The sequence below is a fragment of the Ambystoma mexicanum genome, chromosome 9 (genome assembly GCF_040938575.1).
Source record: "Ambystoma mexicanum isolate Mex_15411 chromosome 9, UKY_AmexF1_1, whole genome shotgun sequence".
Lineage (NCBI taxonomy): Eukaryota > Metazoa > Chordata > Amphibia > Caudata > Ambystomatidae > Ambystoma > Ambystoma mexicanum.
In genome coordinates, this window is record NC_090931.1 from 1,105,666,900 (window position 1) to 1,105,693,127 (window position 26,228).

Genomic DNA, 26,228 nt, shown 5'->3' on the forward strand with positions numbered 1-26,228 from the left:
GTCACGATATCCTGAGGTTGAGTTCATCAACTCTGTCTCATTTGACACGGTCCTGGTGGCCCTAGAGAAGATCTTTGCCACCCATGGCCTGCCTCAGACCCTGTGTTCCAACAAGGGACCACCATTCCAGGGGGACAGTTTCACCCTGCTGATGGAGGAGTATGGAATATATCATTGAATGTTCACACCTGTGTGGCCCCGTGCAAATGGCGAAGCAGAGAGATTTATGAGAACATTAAACAAAGTATTCCGCATCGCCCATGACCAAGGGCACTGCCTACAAGCAGGCCTTGTATCAATTCCTGAGGGAATACAGGGTCATCTTACATGCATCCACTGGAGTGGCACCAGCAGAGGCGATGTTTCAGCGATGTCCGAGGGGTCTGATCCCTAAAGTACAGGAGCGTGAACCAGCTGTCATTGACAACGCTCAGGTGGAACGTGAGAGGAGACTCAGGACGGAGGGAGAGAATATGAGGAGATGGTTCAGCCCCAGCAGCCAGCTACAGGAGATGCAGTGCTTGTGCAGAACCGGCACCCTCAAGGCAAGCTGTTGTTGACTTATGAGCCTGGTCCAATGGACGTGCTGGTGGTGCACTGCTCAATGGTGACTGCTTTGGACGGAACTGCCACTGTAACCCGTAATGCCAGCTCCTTCAAGAACACTGGAGAGACCATACCAGAGACGATTTTAAGAAGGGACTGTGGTGATGTACCAGATGAGGACGGTGACCTTACCCATCCGCCGGGTTCCCCAGCACGGGGGGACACAGGTGAGGTGGGCATCACATCACAGTTTGTACAGAAACCCGACACCCATGTCCTGCTGGAGAGGACGTTGATGGGCGAACATTGTCGCACTAAGGAGAGTGCAGGAAAAAACATTCTTAAAAAAAGAGAGGGGGCGATAAAGCAAATAAAGAGACTGGGTGAAGCTCCTTTTTTGGGATAACAACAAGGGAGTATGGTCAAGATATCTGCCCACCGCTGTTCTTGCATGCACCTGTGGACTCACCCATCAAATGGATTGACTTGAAGGAGAGCTTCTTTAGCTATATTCACTGTTGCTAGTGATAGAAAAGACTTCCTACCATATCATTGCATTGGCCATGAGAGGCATAACCTATACAAGAGACTTCCCGAGTCTTCCCATACAGAATGAGAGTTTTTGAATTCATTGTAGGTGAGATTATTGAAACTGGACAAGTATTTTATCGTTGAGGAGAACAAAATGCTTGCCAGATACCACTATGCCACCGGGAAACAGAAACAAATTGATTCAATAGATGAATTTGGAACTGCTGTGTGCAGGTTGGCAATTAAGTGTAGGTTTATGCATTGCAAGGAGTAGCACCTTAGCGATCAACTGATGATCAAGTGTAGCAATCACAAACTACAAGAAGCTCTTTGGCGAGAAGGCGACATTACATTAGCGAGGGCAACGGAGGTGGCAAAAATCATGGAGTACAGACAGACTTGCATTTAGGAGTTGGACACTGAGGCTGGGAGAACGGCAATGGACAATTTAACTGGGGTTGAGAGGATGAAAAGTATGAAGGGTCCAACAGAGGTTTACTAGTCATTTGCAAGAACAAAGGTGAACCGGAGGCCCAGACAAGAGCCAAGGTTCAATATCATAAGGAGGTGCTGTTTGTACAGTAGTGTGCAGCACTTTGCAATTGATAAGTATTTTGCAATATACATAGGGCCTGATTTACAAAAGCCTTTTCCTATAGGACAAGCCCATTGGAAAACGATATCTAACTCAGGCCCTTAGGGTTTCAAGAATGCAGCAGTAAAGGACACATATTGGGCTGCTGCAATCAGTGGTCTGAATATGGCATGACAGTGTATGAAGTTACTTCATCTTTGAGCTGGCAAGCACTCCCTGCATCGTGGAGGATGAAAAAGTTTGTGTAGTCAATGCAGTCAATTCTCACCTGAGGAGACCAAAATCATGTTCCATGATCAACGTGAACGTATCTGGGGTGGAAATATTGACAGACAGTGGGGCTGATTATATGTTGATGAACTTGAACACGTGTAAGAAGACACTGACTTGCTGTACTTTACAAGAGTCAACTGTTACAGCTCATGCATAACAAGTGATTCCTATAGAGATAGTGAGAGAATGTAAAGCCCTGTTTCATTTTAACGACTGCAAAGCTGGAGGAGTGGTGCATGCCACCAAGAATGCTGGAGACCTGTTGGTGTGAGTTGTGCAAGAGGATTTGTGGATGAAGGTGGGCCCAGAACATCCTGAACACGTTTTTACAGTACATGCTGTGAGTGTGCTTGGGAGTGATATGGAGGAGATTGAAAAGTAGTATCCAAGTGTGTTTAAAAATAGCAAAGGGTGTCCTAATGGTTCAGTGCACAACATAAAGCTGAAGGTGGGTGTATTGCCAGCCAGTGTCAAGGTAGTCACAATACCACTGGCCTTTGAAGTCGAAATTGAAAACAAACTCAAAATATTAGTAGCTTAGGACATCATAGAAGTGACAGAGTGGATAAGCCCTATTGTGGTTGTATGAAAGAGCAATGGTTTGGTCAGGTTATCAATATATCTTAGTGCCCTTAACAAAGAATGTAGCTTCTGATAGGTCCCCACTGCACAAGAGTAATAAATTAATTGCAGAGATTTCTGTAGAAAAATGAATTTCAATAATAGACCTTAGGTCTGCTTACCATCAGACAAGAGTGCACCGTAGCGCAATGGATATTACCACTTTCATAACATGTTTGGTTTATACAGGAGCAAAAGGATGCCCGTCAGTCTTATCTCAGCCTCATGTGTTTTGCAGAGGGGCATGGACAAATTGCCAGGGGGATTAAAAGTGATCAGTTGTGAATAAAATTACATACTGGTTTGGGGGAAAGATCAGAGGGTGCATGGCCAGTGGTTGAAATAGGTGCTGCGAAGCCGGTTTAACGATTTCTTTAGGACAATGTAAGTTCAGGAAAAGTAAGGTAGAGTATTAGGGACATTAATTGCGAGAGGATGTATTTCGACCAAACTTAAATGCAGTTGAAGCTATGGTGAATATGATGTTTCCCAAAAGCAAAGGAGAGGCAGCATCATTCCTACGTCTAACTGAACATTATGGAAAACTCTTTAAGAATTTGACAGATAAGAAAAAGAATTTGAGGTTTTGACTAAGAATGACAGTTGTGAGGAGGAATCTAAGCTCATTATGCAAAACAGTGTAGATGGCCCTGTGTTGAAGTGTTTCCTAGCTAGACCTACAAGTGTTTCTGCATACAGATGCCAATGAGAATGGAATTGGGGCATGTGTATACAACCCATTGGTCCTGATATGCACACAGTGGCATTTGCCACTTTGAGAGATGGGGAGAGAAGATATTCAGTCCTGGACAGGGAAGGACCAACTTGTGTATGGAGTGTAGAGAGGTTTAAATCATATGTGTGGGGAAGGTATTTCCTGACTGTCACTGATCACAAACCGTGGGTGTCTATCTTTAGCTGAAAAGGACTTGATGGGATATCACAGAGCATTGTATTATGGATTACTGGGATGCAGAGATTGTATGTTGAGGTGAAATATATTAAAGGGGAACAGAATGTTGTGGCTCATGCCTTGTCTAGGAATGCTGTGGAGAGCAAGGGTCAGGGTTCTGATGAGCAAGATGTTGTTCTGGTGGCAAAGGCGGAGAACTTTTTTATGAATTCGAAAGGGATACAAGAGAAAGTATGAATTGTATGCTGTAAGTCAGATGCAATCTTTAAGAAAGTGACAGAATGTGTGTGTGAAGGCTGGCTCAGGGAGGAGATAGGTGAGGCATTTAAAGGATTTTGCAGAGTGAAAAATGAGTTGGGAATGGAAGGAAAACTACTAGTCAGAGGACATTGTGGTGTGGTGCCATAGGGCATGAGAGAGACACTCATGGAAATAGAACATCAGGGACCTTTTGAGTTGTGTAAAACAAAGGTCTAATAAGATAGGCTAATTGGTGGCCTAGAATTAATGCAACCTCTAACAAGTAGGGACCAGACTAATGTATCCCTCTACAACTCAAATATTAGTAACTCCAACACTCTACACATACTCTTCAATCTCACTTCTTCCCAGACTACACAACACATAATTTTCTTGCATAGACAAAATTATACTCTGTGCTTAGAAAAATACATTTTAATAATATCAAAAAAGTAAAAAATATCTCAAATGACACAATTTCCCGTCCACTCCTGGGTGGACTGATTTTCACACAATTTTTGTGATGGGGGTTAGTAAAACAGTAAACAGTAACAAATTCATAAACAAATCACAATATTTTTTTTTAATACATTGCACTTTTTTTAACACAGATAAGAGTCTGGACTGAATGCCTCAATTTATTTTCTCAGGCCTTTTCCAATAATCGCATTCTACATGGATGTATACCTAAGGCCAGATCTTACCGACACACCGTGACTAACTGATACGCTTGTCACGCACTTAGTCTCAGGCCCGCATTTATAACCTCAAATTTACCATATGGACAGTTTTCATGGATCAGAAGAAACTGTTCTGTGAAAACAGACTTTGTAGTGGAAGCAGCAAGACTTGAGTCTAATCTCATCTGTAGAGGATACCCTAAGACGACTGTCAAATGGTGTTGAAAAGGAGCCTCACAACACTAACAGGGAAGATTGCCTTGTGCAACGGCCGACAGAGAAACAGGAGAAATTACTGTGTGTGACCACGTACAGGCCATTAAATAATGTTATTAGAAAAGTAGTACAAAGAAATTGGAATGTCCTTCAAACGACAGATTTAGAACTCAGCAAACATGTATTTGGTTTGAAAACAAGTAATAACATCAGCCAAAAACTGGTCACAGCTGAGCACACAATGAAGAAATCCATTAAGTAATAACCCCTTTGGGGACTTCCCCCAGTGGTAGGACACTTCAAATGTGGACGATTCTCGGTTATCAGCCTTAAGAGCAAACTTAGAAGCATAGACATCAATGGGAACAGTTGGCAATGTAAGTCTTTTTCAAATTGTAAAAGTAAGTATGTTAAGGATGCATTGAGTAGTATGGGAAGATTTGAGATTGAAGAGTATGGGTCTCATTACATGGATGGCGGTAAGGGATTACCAGCACCGGTAAGGGCACCGGCGTCGGTAATCCCTTACCGCCCTACTATGAGGTCCCTCAGTGGGTCCCATCCTTAACGTGTGGTCAGACCACACATTAAGGACGGGACCGCTGAGGGACTTCAGAGCAAATAACGGTACCGCTAATTGCAGTACCGTTATTTGCTCCTTCCCCATTCCCATTGAGTCCTATAGGGGCTCAAATGGAAATGGGGAAGGGCCATGGTGAATTGGGAATTACCGCACCTGCCAACCTTGGAATGGGGCGGTAATTCCGCCATTCACCATGCCAGACTCCGGCGGCAACCATGGCGCTACTAGCGCCATGGTTACCGCCATCCGTGTAATGAGGCCCTATATGTAGGGTGTTGGGGTTATTCATATTTGACGTGTCTCCCATAGGAGCTTTTCTTGAGACTAGAATGGACATTGAGATCAAGTTGAGAGAGCGTGTGGTTTGTAGAGATAGGGACATAGTGTTGCAGCTGAGGATGCCTCCAATGAAGGGGCTTCCATACCTACTACAGTTTGGGATTTAATGGCGATTGACATACTGGATCTGTTGATTGTGAGGAATGCACAAGGCAGTTATGTGTTTGTGATCGTAGATATGTTATGTAAATGGGCAGAAGTCTGTGTGATTTAGGACATAACTGCAGAACAGGTAATACGATGTTTAGAATCTATTTTGAGAGAGGGGTTTACCAAAACATTTGTATCAAACAATGGTCCACAGTATGTGTCTAGGAAGGTGGAATCTTTTTTTTAAATTAAATGGAATACAGCATGCAATGTCAGCCAAATATTTTCCTAAAAGAACTGCCATTGTAGGATGTTTTGATACAACATTAATGGATGTCTTAAGGATTGCGACAGACACCGGTTGAGACTGGGTTTGGGCTGTTAATGAAAGAGTATTTCAATACAGGTTGGCACTGCATGACATAACAGGAGCGTGTCTACAAATTTGAGGAGACACAAACCGAACACAAAATTATGGTTGCGTTGGTAAGATAAAGCAGGCTTGGAGTACATGGATGAATGTGAAATGAGAAAAAGGGTAAGGAAGAGAGAATCAAATGCTAAAGAGAGATATCACATGTTAAATTGTGTGTGTGGCATTCCTATGTCAAATGGAACTTTGTTAAAGTAAAGGCAGGAATGTTCATAAGGGTTTGTTAATATTTTTCAGGACATTTTCAGTTAGGGAAGGCCAGTTCAGTAATATTGGAAACTGGTGACTGGTGAAATATGGAATAAAGAAATACAACCCACTAGGGAAAAGGCCCAAGGCTCCTCTTGCAAGGATAACAAGTATTTTATTCCCAAAAAAGAGGAGTGCATCAGCAAATAGCTCTACTGCTGCCGAATGTTCTCCCGAAATCTCCATGAGCAGCACTTTAAGAAGATACATTACATCATCAGTGACATCATTACATACGGTAGAAACCTGTGCAGCTGGTTGGTGAGACCTTGTACATAGGTCGCCTGCTCCATGGGGGATGACAGGCCATTGGTCCCATCCCTTTCTGTCCAACTTCATCCACGTGGGTGATGCTGTAATCATCATTGGTCATGGGGTGGCAATGAATTGGCAAATATGTACAAACTAAACAAAACATCACAATCTATGTAGCAGTACACCTGGTACAAGCAGACAGGGGCCCGAGGGAAAAGCCCAGGTCACACTAGCTCACACACTTCACTCGATCGCAGACAGGCCGGCATCTTTCCTAGGTCTCCCACCCTTGTTTTGGGCTATAATTTCGTCCCTCCCTGTACCTCGCAGCACAAATCACGTGACCCAGAATTAAAGGCAGAAAGTCCTGCTTTATGATCTTTCTTGATCGAACAGGGGTCTATCAGGGTTATGATCAGTGGTCTGGGGCTGGCTGGTAGCTTGGAATTCAGGGATCTTTAAGGCTAGAGCATTTGGGGGCTCTAACTTAGAGTTGGGACTGGTGGCAGTCGGAGGCCCGTGCCCTCCTTCTTGTGAGATAGTATTACAGAAATATGCTCAACCCTCCTTCCGTGGCCTTGCAGGGCACATTCCTCCCATTGCACAAAAACTGGCAATGTAGAGAAGCAGGTAAATTTTTTCTTGCCAGTTCCCACCCCTTAACCATTGTCGTATTTGAACAGTCAGAGAAAAGCAATAGCTGGGACCACCTGCATCGTTCCTATACTGTATCTAGTGGATGAGAGACGTTATGCACTCAGACAGCCATACAGAATATACCCTTGCACTGAAAGTGTGGAAGGACGTTGCATGGAAGGAAGTTACATGGAAGGATGTTGCTTGCCAAGATGTCAGAATGCATCAATGAGTATCATGAACTGACGTTAAAGTGAAATCTGACGAGGACAAAGTGGTGTCATGAAGAAGATATATAAACCTATGCTGAAGCAATATGAGAATATTAAGTAACAATGTAACTGAAGAACTGAGAGTAACATGAACCTAAAGCTAAAGTAATCATGGATCTAAAGAAGATAAAGTAATTTACTGACCAATAACTGTAAATGTGCAGTAACACAAGGTTCAAAGAAAACATATAGAAGCTTGCTATAGAGTAATATATAATGTGGCAAGGCCGGTCATATTAGGAAAATGGATGACGGTTCACGTTGAATTTAATTAAGCTACCTCAGAGACAGACCGAAGCTCTACGAATCAGGAGATGTGGAAAAACAACCCTGTGAGCAGATCTGATGATGAGTCAGAGTTGGCCCAGAGCGAAGGTGATTTTTTGGGGAATAAGCACAAAGCACAAAGGGAGTACAGGGATAAGCACTGAATGTGGGACATTCTTTATAAATGAAGGAAGATGCAAACATCTGTGAGAGCCAAACTGCTGCTGAATTAAAAGTGTATAACGCTCATATGAGATAGAGCAAGTAACTCTCTTGAGGCCAAGAAAAGCAACAGTAGCCTGCATTATTAAATCAAATAGCAGTCGTTGGAAGGCTGAAATTGATATATTTGTGGTCTTGTCACAGGTGACTCAGAGGTCAAAAACAAAGGCAATTCATTAGAGCCTCAAGTTAACATAGTGGTGTGCTGACACTCCCTTGAATGTTCGAGGACAGTGAGCAGCAACAAGGTCAACTACACACAGAAGACTTTGGCTGATGGCCTACCGATGACAGATGATAGACTAATTGGGAGAATGGGGAGTAGTCTGACGGGATTCAAAGACCTAGGGTTTGTTTCATGTACATGCTGCTATGGAGCTGAAAGTCCAAGGTATGGCTAGAATACCAACCAATCAGTGAGGTTGGAGGACAACCTAACATACAATGTTGCAGGAACTAATCCACTGTTGTTATGTCCATTATAATCAGTACTATATGTGTTTAGAGGTAGTTCAATGTGTGCCCTACAGACAAGGGGTAGCCAATGAAGCAGTAATCCGTATATGTTCTATAAATAGATATGTTCCCTTCACCAATCCCTAACCTTGATAGGTTCTGTATTTTGCCATGTAGAATGACATCATAGATAACGTATATTGCGGTAAAATACCTCCACTCCATGTAATCTTGGTGTGAGTATGCAAGCATCAGTCCAATATCTGCCAGTTGACCCTGCTTTATTAAACTGAAAATAAAATAATACTTTGCCATATTCCTTGAGTCTGTCCGGTTATTTGGTTTGTGACCATTATTGTAATTCCATCTAGCACAAAAGATGCTTCAAGATGCTACATCATAATTTGGTAGCAGTGCGGATGGTTGTGGTCTAGCTGACAGATCCAGATCACCGGATGTTCGGCTACTCCCACCACTAGCCAGACGACCACAGAATTTCCTGTGTAGATCAGCATGCAGAGTCACGTGTAAAGAAGATTTGGGTGATAGGACCCTCTTTGACAAAATTCCTGTCAGGTCCCCACAGGCCCCCCATGGATGGAAGGCAAACTGTTTGATTGAGGGACAGTTGATGCCAGAGGACTCGAAATGAGTCACAGATGTAAGCAGAACATCAAACATGGCAAAAATAGGGGGAGGGATTGTGTTATAAATAATACATGTAAAAAGTAACAGGATTTTTTTGGGGAATTAAAAAGAGAAGTAGATACCTTGATTCCTGGTTCTGAGGGAACAGAAGCATACGCACTAACTTATTAAAGGTTCCTGAGGCAAGGCCTGCATAAGAGTTGCCTATCAAACTCCAAGATGGAGTAAAACAGAGAAGAACATTAATTTACTAAGATAATAAAGGAAGGCGTACGCAGTACATATTTTTTATTGAAGTGCATGTAGGGTTATAAAAGTGTTAAAATAAATCTTTTGTTGTGTTTAGACTGATGAATATAAAGCAATAGTAAAAAATTAAAGAGATTGGTGAAAAATGTGGACCAAGAGATTGACGTCAATCAGGAAGGGAAAAATCAAAGGAAAGTAATAAATAAGTAAAGAAGAGAGTCTTAAAATAATCATAATAAAATAATGATATAATAAAGGAGGAAACAAAATATCATTCCATATAGTTTTTAAATAAAGTGAGCAGTTAAAAATGATGCCCCGAATGGGATTATAAACAGTGATTGATGGTGTCTGCGCCAATTGATCAGCGTGGTATATTTGATAAAATAAAGAATCAAATAAAACAAAGGGTAATTATCGACAATCAAACCCGATCTGTCAGCATGGGGAATATACCTCTCTTACATTTATGTAGGACATTACCAAGATACACAGAGAAAATAAGGAAATATCAATCAGAATGGGTTTGAGGCACGACTAATAAGACACTTATGCCGTGGCCTCAGGAGGGTTCACTGTCAAAAGATGTTTTGCAGCATATGATAACATATTTACATGCCACATATAAGGGACACAATTTTCGGAAAAGGCTTGCTATTTTAGAACTTTGGAAAATATACCAAAGTGAGAAAGAAGATCCAGCGGATAGGTAGTGGATTCTTAATCACCATTAAGGGGAGGATAAATGGCCTTCAGCTCGCTTTCCCCTCTTGAAGAGAGGAGTGCAGACACAGAGGAAAAGGGATTTTATCCTTTGAAGGAATTAAAAGTAGCGGCAGTGTATTTTAATCCAACATATGGGCCCCCTCCTACAGCAACAAGGATAATGTGTAAGAGAGCAAGAGCAGAGACGGTTGAGATATATAAACGCACAATAAAAGTAAATACTGTGATGAGTGGAAGGACAGACAAGATAGATGAATAGAGATAGAGGAAGAAGCAGGGACACCAAAATAAATAAAAGAAAACACTAAGGAAATAACAATAGTACGGAACGAAATGAAGAGATGGTCCCTGGAATGATCCTCCTCACCCCCATGAACGTGACGGCCGAAGAGTTAAAAACGCATGAAGCAACTCACTATTCGGACAGCCCATAGGAGGGCCAGTGACATCCACATATGCAGACATATACCCTCTTAGACAGCCTTTCAAACGTTATACAGCAAATGTATTTTTGGACACAGGTGCATCAATACTGGTCATGGACCCCAATGTCTCGATGGATGACGTTGATGGATGATGTTGACTAATGCAGAGAAACCAATGTGCTGACATCATTAGTGACACCAGGACATAGCTACGTTAGTCACGAAGTACACTTGCAGCCATGCAAAAAGTTAAACAAACACAAATGCATGCACAGTTCTGTAGATAGAGGACAGATACATATACATACTGTTAAAAGCTTTTATTATTTTTCTCAGCCAAGAGCAGAAATGCTGAAAGGAGCCTGGAAGGAGAAAATATGGATAACCTATGGAAACGCAGCACAGCATAAATAAATAGAAATCATAATATAAGTATAATGTGGATTGCATGAAGCCCCAAGCCGCAGGACGACAGGCGATGGAAAGCAGAACCAGGCTGCACAGAATTGCAGGCCAGGGCTCGCAGCCAAGGTCAGAGACAAACAGCACATTCCAAACCTAAAACAAAAGGCTGTCTGCAGAATAAATCCTCAGAAATTGCAGACCAGAAGAGCTCAATTTCGTGGTCCTCAACCACGTGATTCTGCCAAGCTATAAAATGGCAATTCACCCGTGGTGGGAAGACAAACGGTTCTCAGCAACACAGACATGAAGTGAAACATGGAAATCGTTAACAACATTGCATCGCTGAGGGCACTCACACAAGCAAAAGTGGTACTGCTAATAGTTACATTAGGAACACATAGTCATTCTCATCACCTTGATAGAGTTGGGTTCCAGCCTGGGGAGATCAGCTCCAGCTCCAGCCTATCAGGGAACAGAAAACCAGGGGTTGGTGGCAGGGCAAGGGCCAATGTTAATCCTGCAACCCTGCAACAATGTAATAAATAGTTTCTTGGGGAAGGGGCAGGCCAGCCACCTGACATGTGATGGCCAATCAACCAAGATCTATAGGTGCTATCCATAAGGGATACTGCTCCAATCACCCAACCAGAAAGACCCATAGGTTTGTCGAACAAGGGCCCATGCTGTGACACAAGGGTGTAACAAAATGACCCAACACGGGCTCGGGAGCAGTGATTCTGTGAGTTTTCGAATGTCCTGTATGATCCCTGTCAGATTGTGTAATAAATGACAGTTCTAATTTGCCCTTGGCTGAGTCCTCAGTTTGTATACTGGAGGAGTGTGTTATTGGGCCCTGGGAGCTGAACGGGTACGCTTGTAGTAACCCACAGACCTCTGGCAAAACTAAGCCAACAAGTTGGTAGCAGAGGATGGTTAACTAGGCCCGTTCGGTATAAGGTGCCTCTTCTGTCGCAGTGCTGGGGGGCTGTGGAGCACCTCGTGGAAAACAAGCCCTACCCTCAAGGTGCACGCACGTGCAAAGGCCATCAGGAGCCAGTTTGGAAATATCCTGCCTGCGGTCCGTGAGTAGTAGAGCAGACCAGGAGGGTGACGTGGCAGCTTTGAGAGAGCCGGTAGCCAAACAGCAACAGTGAATCACAGAGTGTAAGTATTGGCTCAACGACATGGCAACTAAGAGGGCTGGTAAAGTAATGGGTGTGGGGTGGTAATGAGTATTGTTGAGTATCTTTGCAGTATTGTTTAGTATTGTCGAGTATTGTCAAGCACAGTAGGGAAAGGAGCAGAGGTAGATGTCATTTCTGTGGTTAGGGAACATTCAGTCTTCAGGTAAAAGGTTCTGGTGAATAACCTAGACTATTGACTTAAGGGTACAAATGACAGAAGTTATGGGAATATTGGATTCCCTGTGGATTGGACATTTTAGCTTGGGTCGTGGATGATGGTATTCCCGTGTCATTGCTTGGCGAAGGGAGCTAGCCTAAATTGTGGAAGGTATTTTTCTGGTTAAGTCTTGCAGAGGCTTTTATCTACAAAGCGACACTGTAGGTACAGATTGAACATGGGAAATATTGGTTTCCCCTGTTAGGAGGTAGGAAAAAGGATGTGGGGGTCATATTGGGGTTGAGTAAATGTTGGTGTAATGGGGCATTGGCATTGCAAGCATTGTAAGTGATCTCTATTACTCCCTTATTTAGTGAAGTGGTGATGTCACCCATAGGCCATGTGCATAGGACTGGGACAGTACAAGCAGGTACAGAAGTTGGTGTTGAGAACTTAGAATTGATGGAGGAGACTGTTCGGTGGCAGTGTGCGGAAGGCGCATGTGCAAGATTGGTGGGTGTGCCTGACGAGGCAGAAAGTTGTAGAAGGGCAGTGCGCGGAGCAGCCTGACAGGTTATTTGGGAGCCAGAGAGGCTCAGGATGAATTGATGAGAACTGGTATTTGTGAAATTAAGAAAGCTGAATTGAAGATATTCTTTTATGCTTGTATAGTAACAGAAATATTGAAAACCTCGACTTGAGGTCAAGTAAGTATAAAGTAATGTATCAAGGGAAGAGCGAGGGGATACACACCTACAGCACCTATGTCTATGTCTATGTCTGTGGGCTTGTAACGCGCCGAAAGCCCGCAGGCATCAGGGCATGAAGAAACCGGATGTAAATACCTTCTGAGATATAAGGACAAGATTTGTAAATATAGCACGGAATGGACAAAGAGCACAGAGGTTAAATTGACTAAGCCACAGCCACAATATGGACTTTTCTCCAAAAATGCGCAGCAACCATTACAGACACACATAAAAGACACCTAGAAGGGGAAAAAGTTCGCCAGTTGCATGGCGATATTAGAACTCTGGAAAATTTTCCAGGAAGATGAGGAGGAAGCAGCGAGGCATCAATGGATGTTGAGCCAGCAGGAGACACTGGGTGCAGCACCCTCAGCCCCTGCTCACCCACCTCCTCCTGAGCATGAGAAAGAAGGGGCTGCAGCAGGAGCACAGGGGCTATACCCTATACAGGAGCTAAAGGCTGTGGAGGGGTACACAAATCCAATATTTCAACCACTACCATATACCAAGGAGGAGGGGCAGAAAGGGGTCAGACAGTCCGATGGTGGGAATAGAGCACACAGCGAGACCCAGATAAGCACCAAGGAGGGGCTAGGTGGCAAAGCATCGAACACATGGGTAGGAGGGCAGATACTTCTGAAATTGGATGGGAAGACAACAAGAGAACCATCAGGGGCGAGTAAAGAAATAGAGGATCAGAATAGGAGCAGCAAAGCGCGAGAATGGGCAGAGATGTTGGAAGAAATGGAAAGGCAAGAGAGGGAAGAAAAGGAGGGACACGAGAGAGTGCAAAAGACAGGCAAAGGGAAGAAGAGAAGGAGAGGAAGCAGTGAGAGACGAGGAGATGGATGGAGCTCAAAGAGTTAGAAAGGCGAAGGGAAAAAGACAAGAAGGAAAAGCAAGTTTTAGTAAGAAGGGAATGGAGAAATTGGAAAATAGAGTGAAACCATAAGAGACCGCCAAAACAAGGAGGAGGAGGAGCGTGCAGTGAGAGACATAAGGACAAAATGGGGAATGGGCACAATAGATAACAAGAGGGGAGGAGATAGGCAAACAGAGCAAGACATTGCGCCACACATGACAGAACTCCTACACCATCGGACAGTACAGATGTAAGGTCCTCCGGGAGGAGGGATAGCGGGAACTTAAGTGACTTTGAGGGGAAGCTAAGTGAAGGCATGACCTCAACGAGGTTCAGCTTTGCGAACCATATTGACAGTGACATGGAGGACAGTGATTCAGACAAGGAAACAGAGGGAAGCGAGGATGAAGGAAAGGTGCAGCCCAGGCATCGATCGAGGGGGAGAAGTGCAGATAGAAGCATTAAATGGTAAGTAGGAAGGGACACTGGAAGATCTAGGGGTGACAAGGACGACAGATCACAACAGTCCAGGAACGCATCAAGCAGTATGGACAATCTAATCCCATATATGTAGATGCTCAGAGACCTTCCCGGACGAAGGACGGGAGAACCAGCAAAGGCATGCACTGACACTGAAGATGCAGAGAGATCAGACAGGCAGATCAGGCTGACACAAGCAGCGAATGGGGAGATTGGGTTTACATAGTTTCCGTAACTGGAAAAGGGAGGGGGCTGACCTCAATACATACCATGTGAGCATATAGATAAGGAAAACTTCCAGTAGGCTACCCTCCTTTTCCTCGGGTGTGGTGAAATGGATATATGAAATGGAAAGGATGACAGAGGGACAGAAATTAGCAATGGGAGACGTAAAGGGGCTATTTGTGGTGATCCTCGGGGAAGCTGCTGATGATGTATGGAAAAGGGCGGGGTGCCCAGAAGTAACCACCCAGGACACATCGCACAATGGTGCATCATTTGCTAACTGCCTAGCGGCCATATGGCAAGCTTCATGGACACAGTACCCAAACATGTCAGACATCAGTGCGATTATGGCATGCAAAATGGGGGAAGAGGAAGACCCTTTACACTACATTCAGACTATCCAAGAGCTTTGGCGCCTTGAAACGTGAGAACCGCAGGACAAACAGTGGAAATATTCTATCTTATACCATGCCAAGGGCTTCCAGAACAGGTTCAAAGGCAGTTGAAGAAGTTGGTGGGGATAGAAGCCAAGCCTTGGTCCAAAATGCAGCTCACGATAGTACATTACTGTAGGTAAATGCAAGAGAACACGTGAAAAAACCGTGAGGAAAGAATTCAGGAGGAGGCGATGTTGGTACAGAAGAAGCTACCTAAATACGCCATGGAAGGGGCAGTATTAACAAGCACGGGAGGGCAAGGGGCACCACTTAAGCAGTGCACACAATCAGCCATGGCAGATGGGTTATGGGGAGGGGGATGCACAGCATGGGTTCCAAGGACGAGGGGGGCCACCAAGGGGATGCGTGTGCAGGAATCAGATGCAGCAGAACCAAGGGGACTTCGAGGATGTGGGCAGCAAATGCAGCAGGGCCCAGAAGGGTTTTCTGGGGGGTTTCAGAGGCAAGTGAGAGAACAACCCCAACATTGGGTATGTGGACAGATAGGGCATATCTCGGGATTATGCAGAAGCAGGGGAGGGACACAACAAAATGGGGTAATGCAATACCAGCCAGCATATCAAGGAGAGCAGAACAAATTCTATGCCCAGGACCAGACACAACACCAAGGACAGATACCAAATTCATAACCACAAACACACTAGGCCAGGACAAAGGCACCACAAATACAAGCGCCTATGCAGCAGTATTTGCAAGCACCACAGATACCACAGATGCAAGGTAACACACAACATGCATACACAGCACAGCAAATACTACAGATGCAGAACAGAACACAACCAAACAATGGGACAGTGGAACGCACAGACTCCATGACAACAAATCCCATTAGGAAACTGGGACGGGGGATGACTGTAGTTGGGGCAACCCATTCTTGGGGAACGTAAAGTCATTATACCCTCATTATACCCTCATTAGGACAGACGAACTTGATGTATTCTATCCTATCGATTACCAACCCTGTGGAGGAACAACGTATAGGGTGATGATAGGTGACAAAACCTTTTTCTTTCTTGTAGACACAAGGCGACTAAATCCTGTATTCAGAAATGGAAATATAGTTTGTCAGGCAATTCTATGAATGCTCAAGGGTTCTCTGGGGCGACGGAAATGGTTCCTTTTATAGAAGAAATTGCACTTTCTATAGCGGAGCACAAGTTAGCTCTGCCCAAACTTTATTCTCGACAGACTCCTGTGAACACACTGGGGAGAGACATCTCAGCAGACTTAACATGTCCATTACATTCACTGACCAGGGGATAGTGTTTTCTACACCAGGGATACACCTTCTAAACATGAGGGAGATTATTCAGGCCTATTGTGGACAGAGGGTACACAGTGGGGTGCCAGTAGATGAGGAGCTGTTTCAGTATGGGGCTGAAATGATAATAGCATGGCTTCCAGGGATACAGGGGGACATTTGGCGCCTTCCAAATGAGTGCTTATTTAGAGCAGAGATGCCATTAGATGAGGATGAAGGGACAATAGTGCAACTAGAATAAGAGGCAGTAATAGTGGGAGATGACTGGATAGCAGATTATGGGACAGATGACACAGGGCAACCCTGGTGAGCAGTGATCACTGTGGTGGAAGGGTACCAGTTGACCAGTTACAGACAAAGAATTATTCAAAGACAACAGGTCAGACTATGAGATTGGGTGAGGATGCATTACAGAGAAGTACCACAGACAATGGTGCTGAAAGCACCGCCAACCTTTCTCGCAGAGGATTTGGCAAAGGTCCCCAGCATCTTATGGACCATAAGTCCCTATGATGTGGGGCTTCTGAAGGGGATAGGAGCAGTGAAAATAAAGCTGAAGCCAGGAGCGATTTTACCATGCTTAAGCAATACCCACTTTCGAGAGAGGCAGACAAAGGCCTTTATGAGATCATTGCAGCACTAGTCAAGAAGGGCATCCTAGTGCCATCGGAATCACCATGTAACATGGCTGTGTACCCTGTCAAAAGGTGACATGGAGTCATGGCGTTTTATACAGGACTTGAGCCCTCTTAACCATATTGTAGAAGCAGAATATCCTTTAGTCCCATATCCGGCAACAATTTTATGTAGCATCCTCACGGAAGCGGCCTACTTCATGGTCATAGATTAGAAGAATGCATTTTTCTCCATACTGCTACACCCAGACTCAGAGGACTTTACTTCATTTCTATATAGAAATAATAAGTGAAAACATACAAGAATTCCTCAAGGATACTCTGAATCCCCTTCCATATTGAATAGGGTACTTCAAATGATCTAGGCAATGTAAAAAGGGAAAGCATAGTTATACAGTATGTAGATGACATATTGATTTTTACAAGACAGAAGAACAGTGTAAAAATGACTCAGTACACATTTGTACAGTACTCGAAATAAGGGGTTCAAGGTAGACATGGCCAAATTACAATATTGCCAGACAGAAGTGGTATACATTGGACAGATGATATCCCAAAATGGCAGAAGAGTAACACCAGAAAGGGCAGAAGCAATACACAGGACAGCAAAACCCACAGCCGTAATACAAATGCAGCAGTTCCTAGGACTATGTAATTACTGTAGGGCATGAGTATTTGACTACAGCACTTACACTAGGCTCCTGTTGAGCGCATTGAAGGAAGCACAAGGAGTGGAGAAGACGTAACAATGGACAAGAGAAATAACTGAGGCATTTGATGAGCTGAAGGAAGCAATATGCACAGCTCCAGTCTTAGGGATCCCAGATTATCAAAAGGAATTTTTCATATTCCCACACTCCCAGGGAGTGTTCATGATCGCACTACTGACACAGAAGACAAGCATGGGCACAAGCCTCTACGCTATTACAGTGGGAAATTAGACCCAGTTATGAGAGGACACTATCCATGGGAACAGGCATTGGCTGCAGCTACATACACAGTGGACAAGTCAGCAAGTATTATCATGGGATGCAGCACCACTGTCTAGGTGGAGCATGCTCTCTTTGCAATGCTGGAAAGACTGAAGAGCACACTGAAAATACAGAGAGCTTCGGGGTGCAAGTTGTTACTATCTAGCCTGGCTCTCAAGATAGTGAGATGCAGACTTGTCAACCCGGCAACCTTTCTCGCCGACATCTTACTGAAGGGTGACTGTGAACACGATTGAGCAGCAAACATAGAAGTATTCAGTGACACTCGCAAGCTACAGAAGGACGAACTTGAGGGAAGAGATGTCTTTTACATTGACAGGTCTTCAACAATTGACCAGGCTACTGAGGAAAGGCATACTGGGACAACAGTAATGAGATTTAGAGAGGACGGGGCAAGCAAGGTAGTGACGAGCGCACACCTGCCGTCACACTACTCAGCAGAAGCAGCAGAATTATTGGCCTTAATATTGGCATTGGACCACAGCAGGGAAAAGGAAGTGACGATTTACTCTGATTCAGCCTATTTGACATCAACAGTGCATTCTGGGCTGTCACGTTGGATGAAGAGGGGCTTCAAGCATTCTGATGGTCATTCATGCAGCACGCACTATTGGGCAGATTGAAAGATTGAAAGAGGTCACAGATCTTCCAGAGCGAATAGCAATAGTGAAGTGGCAAGCACACACAAAAGGGGAGTAGCCCATCTCCATAGATAACGAAGTGGCAGATGCAGAAGCAAAACGCACTGCCTACTTAGGGGACATTTTAGAGATGGAAGCCTCATCCCACATGCACAAGGATACAATACAATATATTACCAGTAACACAGTTTATGGAGCTGCAGGGAACTGCACCGAGGGAAGAAAAAGAGCTGTGGCTGAGGAGGGGATATACAGTGTCACCGACAGACGCCCTATGGTGGAAAAACAACACAGGGAAGGTGTTATTGCCATTTGCATCATTGCACACTGCACTGACACAATTACACTATATGACACATACAGGGAAGGAGGTGCTTGATGCTCATATTGGAGAAACATGGTTCTGCCCTAACTTGGCAGAACACATGGCTGAATTCATAATTAATTGTCTAGTGTATAAACAATATAATGCTGGTCATACATTGAGGGTAATGAGAGGAGCCATACCTTGTCCAGTGGGTCCATTCCAACACCTGCATGTCGACTATGTCGACATGATCCAGGTTTGCAAAGGGTACCGCTACATGACCATGGTTGTGTGTCCATTTTCTCGTTGGATCGAGGCCAGGCCTTGTTCCCATCCTGACGCCCTTAGAGCAGCAAAATACTTGGTCCGGGAGATATGAGATATTCCCACGATGGGCATGTGTGAGGTCCTGCAGTCTGACAACTGTCTTCACTTTGCCAATGAGATGTCCCAGCACATCACAACCTTGTTAGGAATCGAACACAAATTCTTCTGTGTCCATTACCCTGCAAGCAAATGGGATGTGTGAGTGCCTCAATGGCTTGCTCAAGGAGGCTATACCCAAAGTTAAGAAGACACTGAACAAAAACTGGCTCCATTGCCTTCCCTTAGCCTTGTTCACACTGCACAATAAGCCTGGGTCTGACCACCATTTAACCCCACATGAGGTGGTTACATGCGACTTCCCCTGGCTCCTCCGAGTAGGGCAATTAAAGATGCTGAAAGTATATCTGATGTATTGGGTCAGGGAATGTACGAGTATACAACTTCCTTGAATGCTAGTGCCTCTTTAGTTTCTCGCCAGCTTCAAAGACAACAGGAGAGGCCTGAAGCCAGAGAAGAGAGCGAAAACACCGAAACCATTGAGGACTTACTTAAGCAGCCACCCTTGTATCCAGGTGACAAGGTTCTCTTGTGTAATTTTTCCTGTAAATGGGATCCCCTGCGGTTTACACGCCCGCATATGGTTGAACCGGTAACTGAGAGAGCAGTGAAACATGTTGGGAAGACCTCTTGGAATCACCTTGGTGACATCAAGCCCTACAAAGCAAAGGCCTCTCCTAGCTCCGACACTGACAGGGTCAGCAAACCACAACCTGAAGAGCAAAGCAATAAACCAGAATTAGCACATTCCAGCAGAAGACACCCGATGGTTACTCGCTCGTGTGCTGCAGAGTTAAGGGAAGGACTTCATACACATCCAAAGTGAGGGTACACTCTCTGTTTGTTATTTTTCTTTCCACACACATTCATCGTGAAAGTGCAACTGTTTTTATTGAATTTCTTCCATGCTGACCCCTGAGACCCAATTTGAAACCTTCCAAGTCCAATTTGTCGAATTTTTTAGGCTATCCAACAGAACAACTAAAAAGAGGAAATCCATCTGTCCTCACAGTAATTCGCGACTCGAGAAGAAAAGCTGTGTGGGAACAACTATTAATTTTTGCAATGGCAGACTACATGGTACGCAGGGCTTGAATTAAAATGATACTAATCCAAATAACACTTGTTTTGCACATTTCAGGTGGGCAACTGATATCTTAGAGCTGCACCATGATCCAAGCAGCACAGGTAATTGAGAAGGCTGTTAAAAAAGTGTTTTTCTAGTCTTGTCTCTTATTTCCAAGTGGTGCTTTTGCTCTCATTTTTTGGGCGAATATCCCTTGTTGCTAGTGTTACCGCTTTATCCTCTACTAAAATTACCCCAACTTCAGCAGGTGGAACAACCATGTCAGGTGTACAGGGGAGCACAGTAAGCACAATAAAGAGAGGTAAGCGCAATGTTGACACAGACATGGGAGGGGTGAATCTATTTCTCGCTGATACTGCTCAGGTATCTAACAACATGTGGTAGGCAAAGAAACCACTGGGGAAAGCTGCTATGTCTGTTCAATTAATCCCCTATGCCATGAGTGCCACCAGAACGTTTATAGCAACTGAAATACCAGCAGCAATAGCACAATGCCTTATGTACCTATCCTTGGTTACAACCCGAGGAAGATTCCAAGGGAAAACAGCAACATTGAGGTGGCTGTCCAGGGCAATGTTTCCCTATGAAGACAGTTATATAAAGATTCTTAACATGAAACACAATTACTGGAAAATAAATCAGGCCATACAATACATTACTGACGGCCCACAGAAAGGAGAGACAAAAACAATAACACTGAAGGAATTGCCCTTCCCAAAGAGGGGGGTCAAGGAAATAGGAGGGGAACCAGGATGTTGGGAAAGACCACAAATGCTTGTGTATGACAAGGTATACACAGCGGAAGGATGGAAGGAAGGAGTAGTAGATCGCAAGGCACACACCCTAGTACAAGCACCTGTAAACACAGTACAAGGAAAACATGACAAATGCCTGGAGCAATGGGATGTGATCACTAAGTTACTGACCTGGGTGGACAATGAAGCTAGACCAATGCCCATAATACCACTGAAAAAAACAGCATTAGGTTACCAGAATGATGGTGCAGTGAAGGTTTGATAAAGAACAGAGTGTAGATACATGGAAAACCATCCAGCAATGAAGATTGGCACAGGAGTATTAAAGGATCACAAAATAAAAACAAAAGAAAGAAGAGATCAGTAGAAGTAGAAGAAAAGGGGAGTAAGAAGTGATCCATAGAAGTGAGTAGAGTGAAAAGAGACAACTATTTCCCATCAGCATCAGAAGCATCATTAGACGATGTACCACCTGAGCACAGGTTGTTCAGCAGGACAGCAATGTTTTTTGTGTCAGTACTGCCAGCTGTACAGACAGCTACAAACTCCAAATGGTTGCAGATAACAAGATGGGAGCTAAAGCAGACAATAAACACTACAGTAAATGACTTCAACGTGATAAAAAAGACCTCTGAGTGGTGAGGTTGGTGGTTCTCCAGAACAGATATTTTCTAGACCTTCTCAGAGTAATGCAAGGAGGAGTTTGTGCCAAGATTAGGAGTTTCTGTTGCATGTTTGTGCTTGCAAATAACTGCGAGAACGACACACTAACAGAAGCAGTAACAAGATTATAGAAAATGCAAGCAAAAATGGAGGAGGAAGGCAAAGCAACAGGAAAATACCAGAGCTGGTTGTCATACATATGGTCATGGATGCCAACATGGTTAGCAGATGGACTGAAGGTATTACTAGGGGCACTAATGTAAGTACTAGTAGGACTGTGTGTTATAAAGATCTGCATTACACAATGTTGTGAAACTACTGAGAAGACAAAAGGGATGAAAGTGTTAGTAGATGTGCCCACTGTTCCCGACTGAAATGATAACATTCGATAATCTCTTTGACAACAACAGATACTGGCAAAATGGGTATGGTGCAACCCGGAGGGAAACTGCAGTTATATGACCTGGAGTTTCGATGACCATGCAAATTACTATGGACATCTTGGAGGAGGAACGAAAATATGGCTACCAAAAGCAAGAGTGATGAAGTATGGTGGTCTGGTTGACACATCGACCAGAGGAGGGGCGCTGAAGAGGGGGTCCCTGGTATTCCCCTCCTCACCCCAATGAACATGATGGCCAAAAGTGTTAAAAAGCACATTATCTGTCAGAGGCTGCCTTAGCCAGTGCAACAGCAATTGAAAACACAGGTCAGAATGGAAGCGAAGCCATGGCCGTTATACATTTGACAATCATGCATCACTGCTGATTAATGCGGGAGAAAGATAAGATGAAAGCAGAGAATAGACCGTAGGAGGAAGCAAAGTTAATGTGCCCGACCTATTTGTTACCATTTCTGATCAAACTATTTTAGCCATACCACAGTCACCTAATAAAATCATAAAACATTTGCACATTTTTTCAGTAGTTGAAGAAGAATCCTTGAACGAGGTCGAAGTAATAGCCAATGTTGATTGTGCTATAGAAGGAGATGTCCCATGTGTGAATGGTTCTGTGGCATGTGAAGTCTCTAAAGAAGTAGTGGAAGTTATCTCTAATGAGGTCCTTATGCCAGACAGTTCTGTACATATAGATAGTAGAGATCTAGAAAGCTCGAGAGTGTCGGTTCTGACGACTATAAACAACCAGGTTCCATGGATTCAACAAGACAAGGCGAGGATGTATCTTTCATACAACCTACGCCACAACACTGTCTATCCTCAAGGAAACCGTTTGAGCCTTCTGCAAATCCGGCTCTTCTGGAGATAACATTAGGGGCCATAAATACTACCATTACCAGTCTATTCAAGTTGTTTGAATCCCTAGATCATAAGATCACTATCCAAGCAACTAAATTAGATCAGATTGGAGATTGGAAGAGAAATAGCTTGCATTATCTTGCGAATGCATCTACCATGGAAAACATAGGGCAAAGAATATCAACTTTAGAGACTCATTGTTTTCCTCGCCAAGTTGTAGAAGATTCCGCTGGTGCAAGCGTTGTGCAGAGACTCGCGAAACTAGAGGCTCTTCGCAAGCTTCCTGCCATGCCTGAGTTAGTTCTACCCTTATTTTAAAAAATGATTCGCCCTGTAGAGTGTGTGGAAGACGTGGTGGAAAAGAAAAATTACTCTTGGGTTAATGTAGACTCACCCGAGAGGAGCGCATCCTATATTCCTGTCAATGCCGACTCTCACGAAGTTTCCAATCAGCAAATACAAAAAAGAGGCCCTAAAACATTAATTAGTAAAAAAAGCAAATCTGTGGCAAATAAGTTACCGCTAGGAAGCAAGAATATTCAATCTAAGTCTAAAAAACAACAAGCACCAAATGCTTCTTTAAAGGTATCAACAATTTGTGATTGTGCTACAGCAGTCTCAATAAACGTACCACGAGAAAATGTAACTAATGAACTGATCTCTTCCTCGTTGGGTCCGACTGTAAGTCTAGATGATTCGGTTAGACCCGTTCCTTCCACATCCATTCCAATTGAGGCGCAGAATTTACCTTTGGTATATGATCCATTGAATGAGCTTGTAGATTTGCTGTCCCATAATTCAGATGTGATTCTCCCAGGTCAACCTTCTAAGTCTGCAGAAACCTTGACGCAAACACATACTAGAGTGATGATAATTGGCGTTGACAAGCCGTCCACCTCAATTGCTGCCACGTTACCGTGTTTTGAAGATCGATTATCCACTCTTAAAGCAGCGGTTGATACCTACCTTTTGAGAAGGTTAACGGAGGTGCTGCCTGAAGCTATTCCAACTAATACACAGTCCCTCCGAACACATAAAGCGCATTTCAGCAGCGACCAGTTAGATTTTTCATCTAAAGATTTAGCAACAACTTGCTCGAAAACTAAATTAGCGTCATTAATTGGTGGCTGTACTCGGGATATAGCTGTACAAAACACTCAAAAGAGTCTTGACACTCGTAAGATTAATTCCAAAGCTCATATGAATGACAAGAGAGACTCTGATACACAGAAATTTTAAATATTCCATATCCTGATCTTGAAATGCATTTCCAAAATATGACCTATGTCGGGCAAGTGTGTTAAACATCTTTGGTGATGTGGAAGGATTGGGAGCTATATCCTCTAGTGATATAGATCAAATTGAGTTTCTCTGTGACAGAAATCTATCTATTGTTCGGTTGTGGATTAAATCGGGGATAGTTCGCAATCGCAACACTCTATGGAATGCAAGAATGGAGTTATTTAATTTGGGTTTCTATTAGCCCAGGACTCAGCGCGTCAGACCCTTCAGGAGTCGGATAATATACGGCCAAGTGTAGGTCCGGTAGTAGAATCAGTTTGTGCATGCCACTTTTGTGTTAAAGAAAATGTTCAAAATGTAATGTCTAGGTCTAATATTCACTCATAACCACAAACAGATGTTACAAGGTTTGAAATTTCATTGGGTAGTTGGAACACGCAAGGCTCTTCTCATCTTCAATGGACACTAAATGATCAGCTGAATAATTATGACATTGTAGCCTTACAAGAAAAGTGGTTGTTGCAATCTCCTACATGGGATGATCATGATCTTATTTTACTACCAGCGGAATCCCTTGGTGAAGGTAGGCCTACCTCTGGCTTGTTAGTGGCAGTGAAATCCAGCAGGGGTTTTGAAATCTCAGCGTGGAAGGCTCTGAACAAGTTTATGCAATTAGTTAAGGTCACCTTTGGTCTAGAAACATATGCTTTGATTAACCTGTATCGAAACCCAGTTGGTATTCTTGATGACATCTTTTATGGCACTCTGTCGCTTCTTTTTGAAACAATTGATACTCATAACAAAATTTCTGGTAGTTTGGTAATAGGTGACTTGAACCTCTCGTGTTTTCAGACAACCAAAAAGGGTATGAATACTGATGGTTTGAGATGGAAGTCATTCATGAAAGATCTTAACTTAAAGCTGGCTAATGGTGCAATTCTGGGTGATATTCCTCCAATGAATACCTGGGAGAGAGGAAATTCTACATCCACTATTGACTATATTTTTATGAGTAATATTATCTTTATGAATACCAGTAAATGTGTTGTTGTTAATCAGGCACAAAGTGATCATCATTTGCTTTCTCTATTTTGGACTATTGGAGTGCAAAATTGTACTGCTTCCAAGCAATGTTCCAAACAAGTTCTTACTATTAATAATGTCAGGAATCGATTTAGATGGTCTACTGATAAGCTCTCAGCTTTGAACGGTGCTATTCTGAACAGCCACAGGTTGAATAATGCTGAATCCTATGTTGATGTGTTAAATACTTTTAGGAACATCTGTCCTGTGTATAACAAGACCTTTAAGAATCACACTAATGGTTTTGATTTGGCTCTTTATGAGCGGAAAAAAGCTTATAGAAAAGAGATCAGGAACTTACACAAACTACCCATGATTGATCAGATTAAAGCCATCAAAGTTGGCAGCTGTGGGTATCGCAACTGGGTACGATTGAGAAAAGCGGTTTTATTTCAAATTGACAGTGAACATTTTTTAGCCGCATGCTATAACAAGAACTCTGCCCAGGTGTGGGAATTTTAAATAAATGTAATGCTGTCCCTCAAGTTAATTCTCTACTTAATGGAGTCACACCATTTTTCCAAACTTTATGCTGATGACAAGATGAATAGTTACAATTATAATAGGAGCTTGGTTAACTGTTGGCATTTGAATTGTTCAGAATCAATTGTTGAGGATTTTATTAAGAAATCGTCCTCTTCAAAAGCAGCGGGCCCTGATGGCCTTACAAATTATATGCTTACACAAAACCCAAATGAGTGGGCAAGTATCCTAAATAATGCTTTTCACCATATCATGCAAACCAAAGTAATACCTGATTCATGGCGCACATCCTTGTTTGTGCCGATATATAAAAAAGGTGACCGTAAGGACCCTAAAAGCTATCGACCAATTGCGCTGTTGTACGCACTGGGAACATTTTTCTCTAGGATGGTCCTAAGAGAATTCAATGATTGGACGTTGACAGTTGGTCAGCAAGATCCAGCTCAGACTGG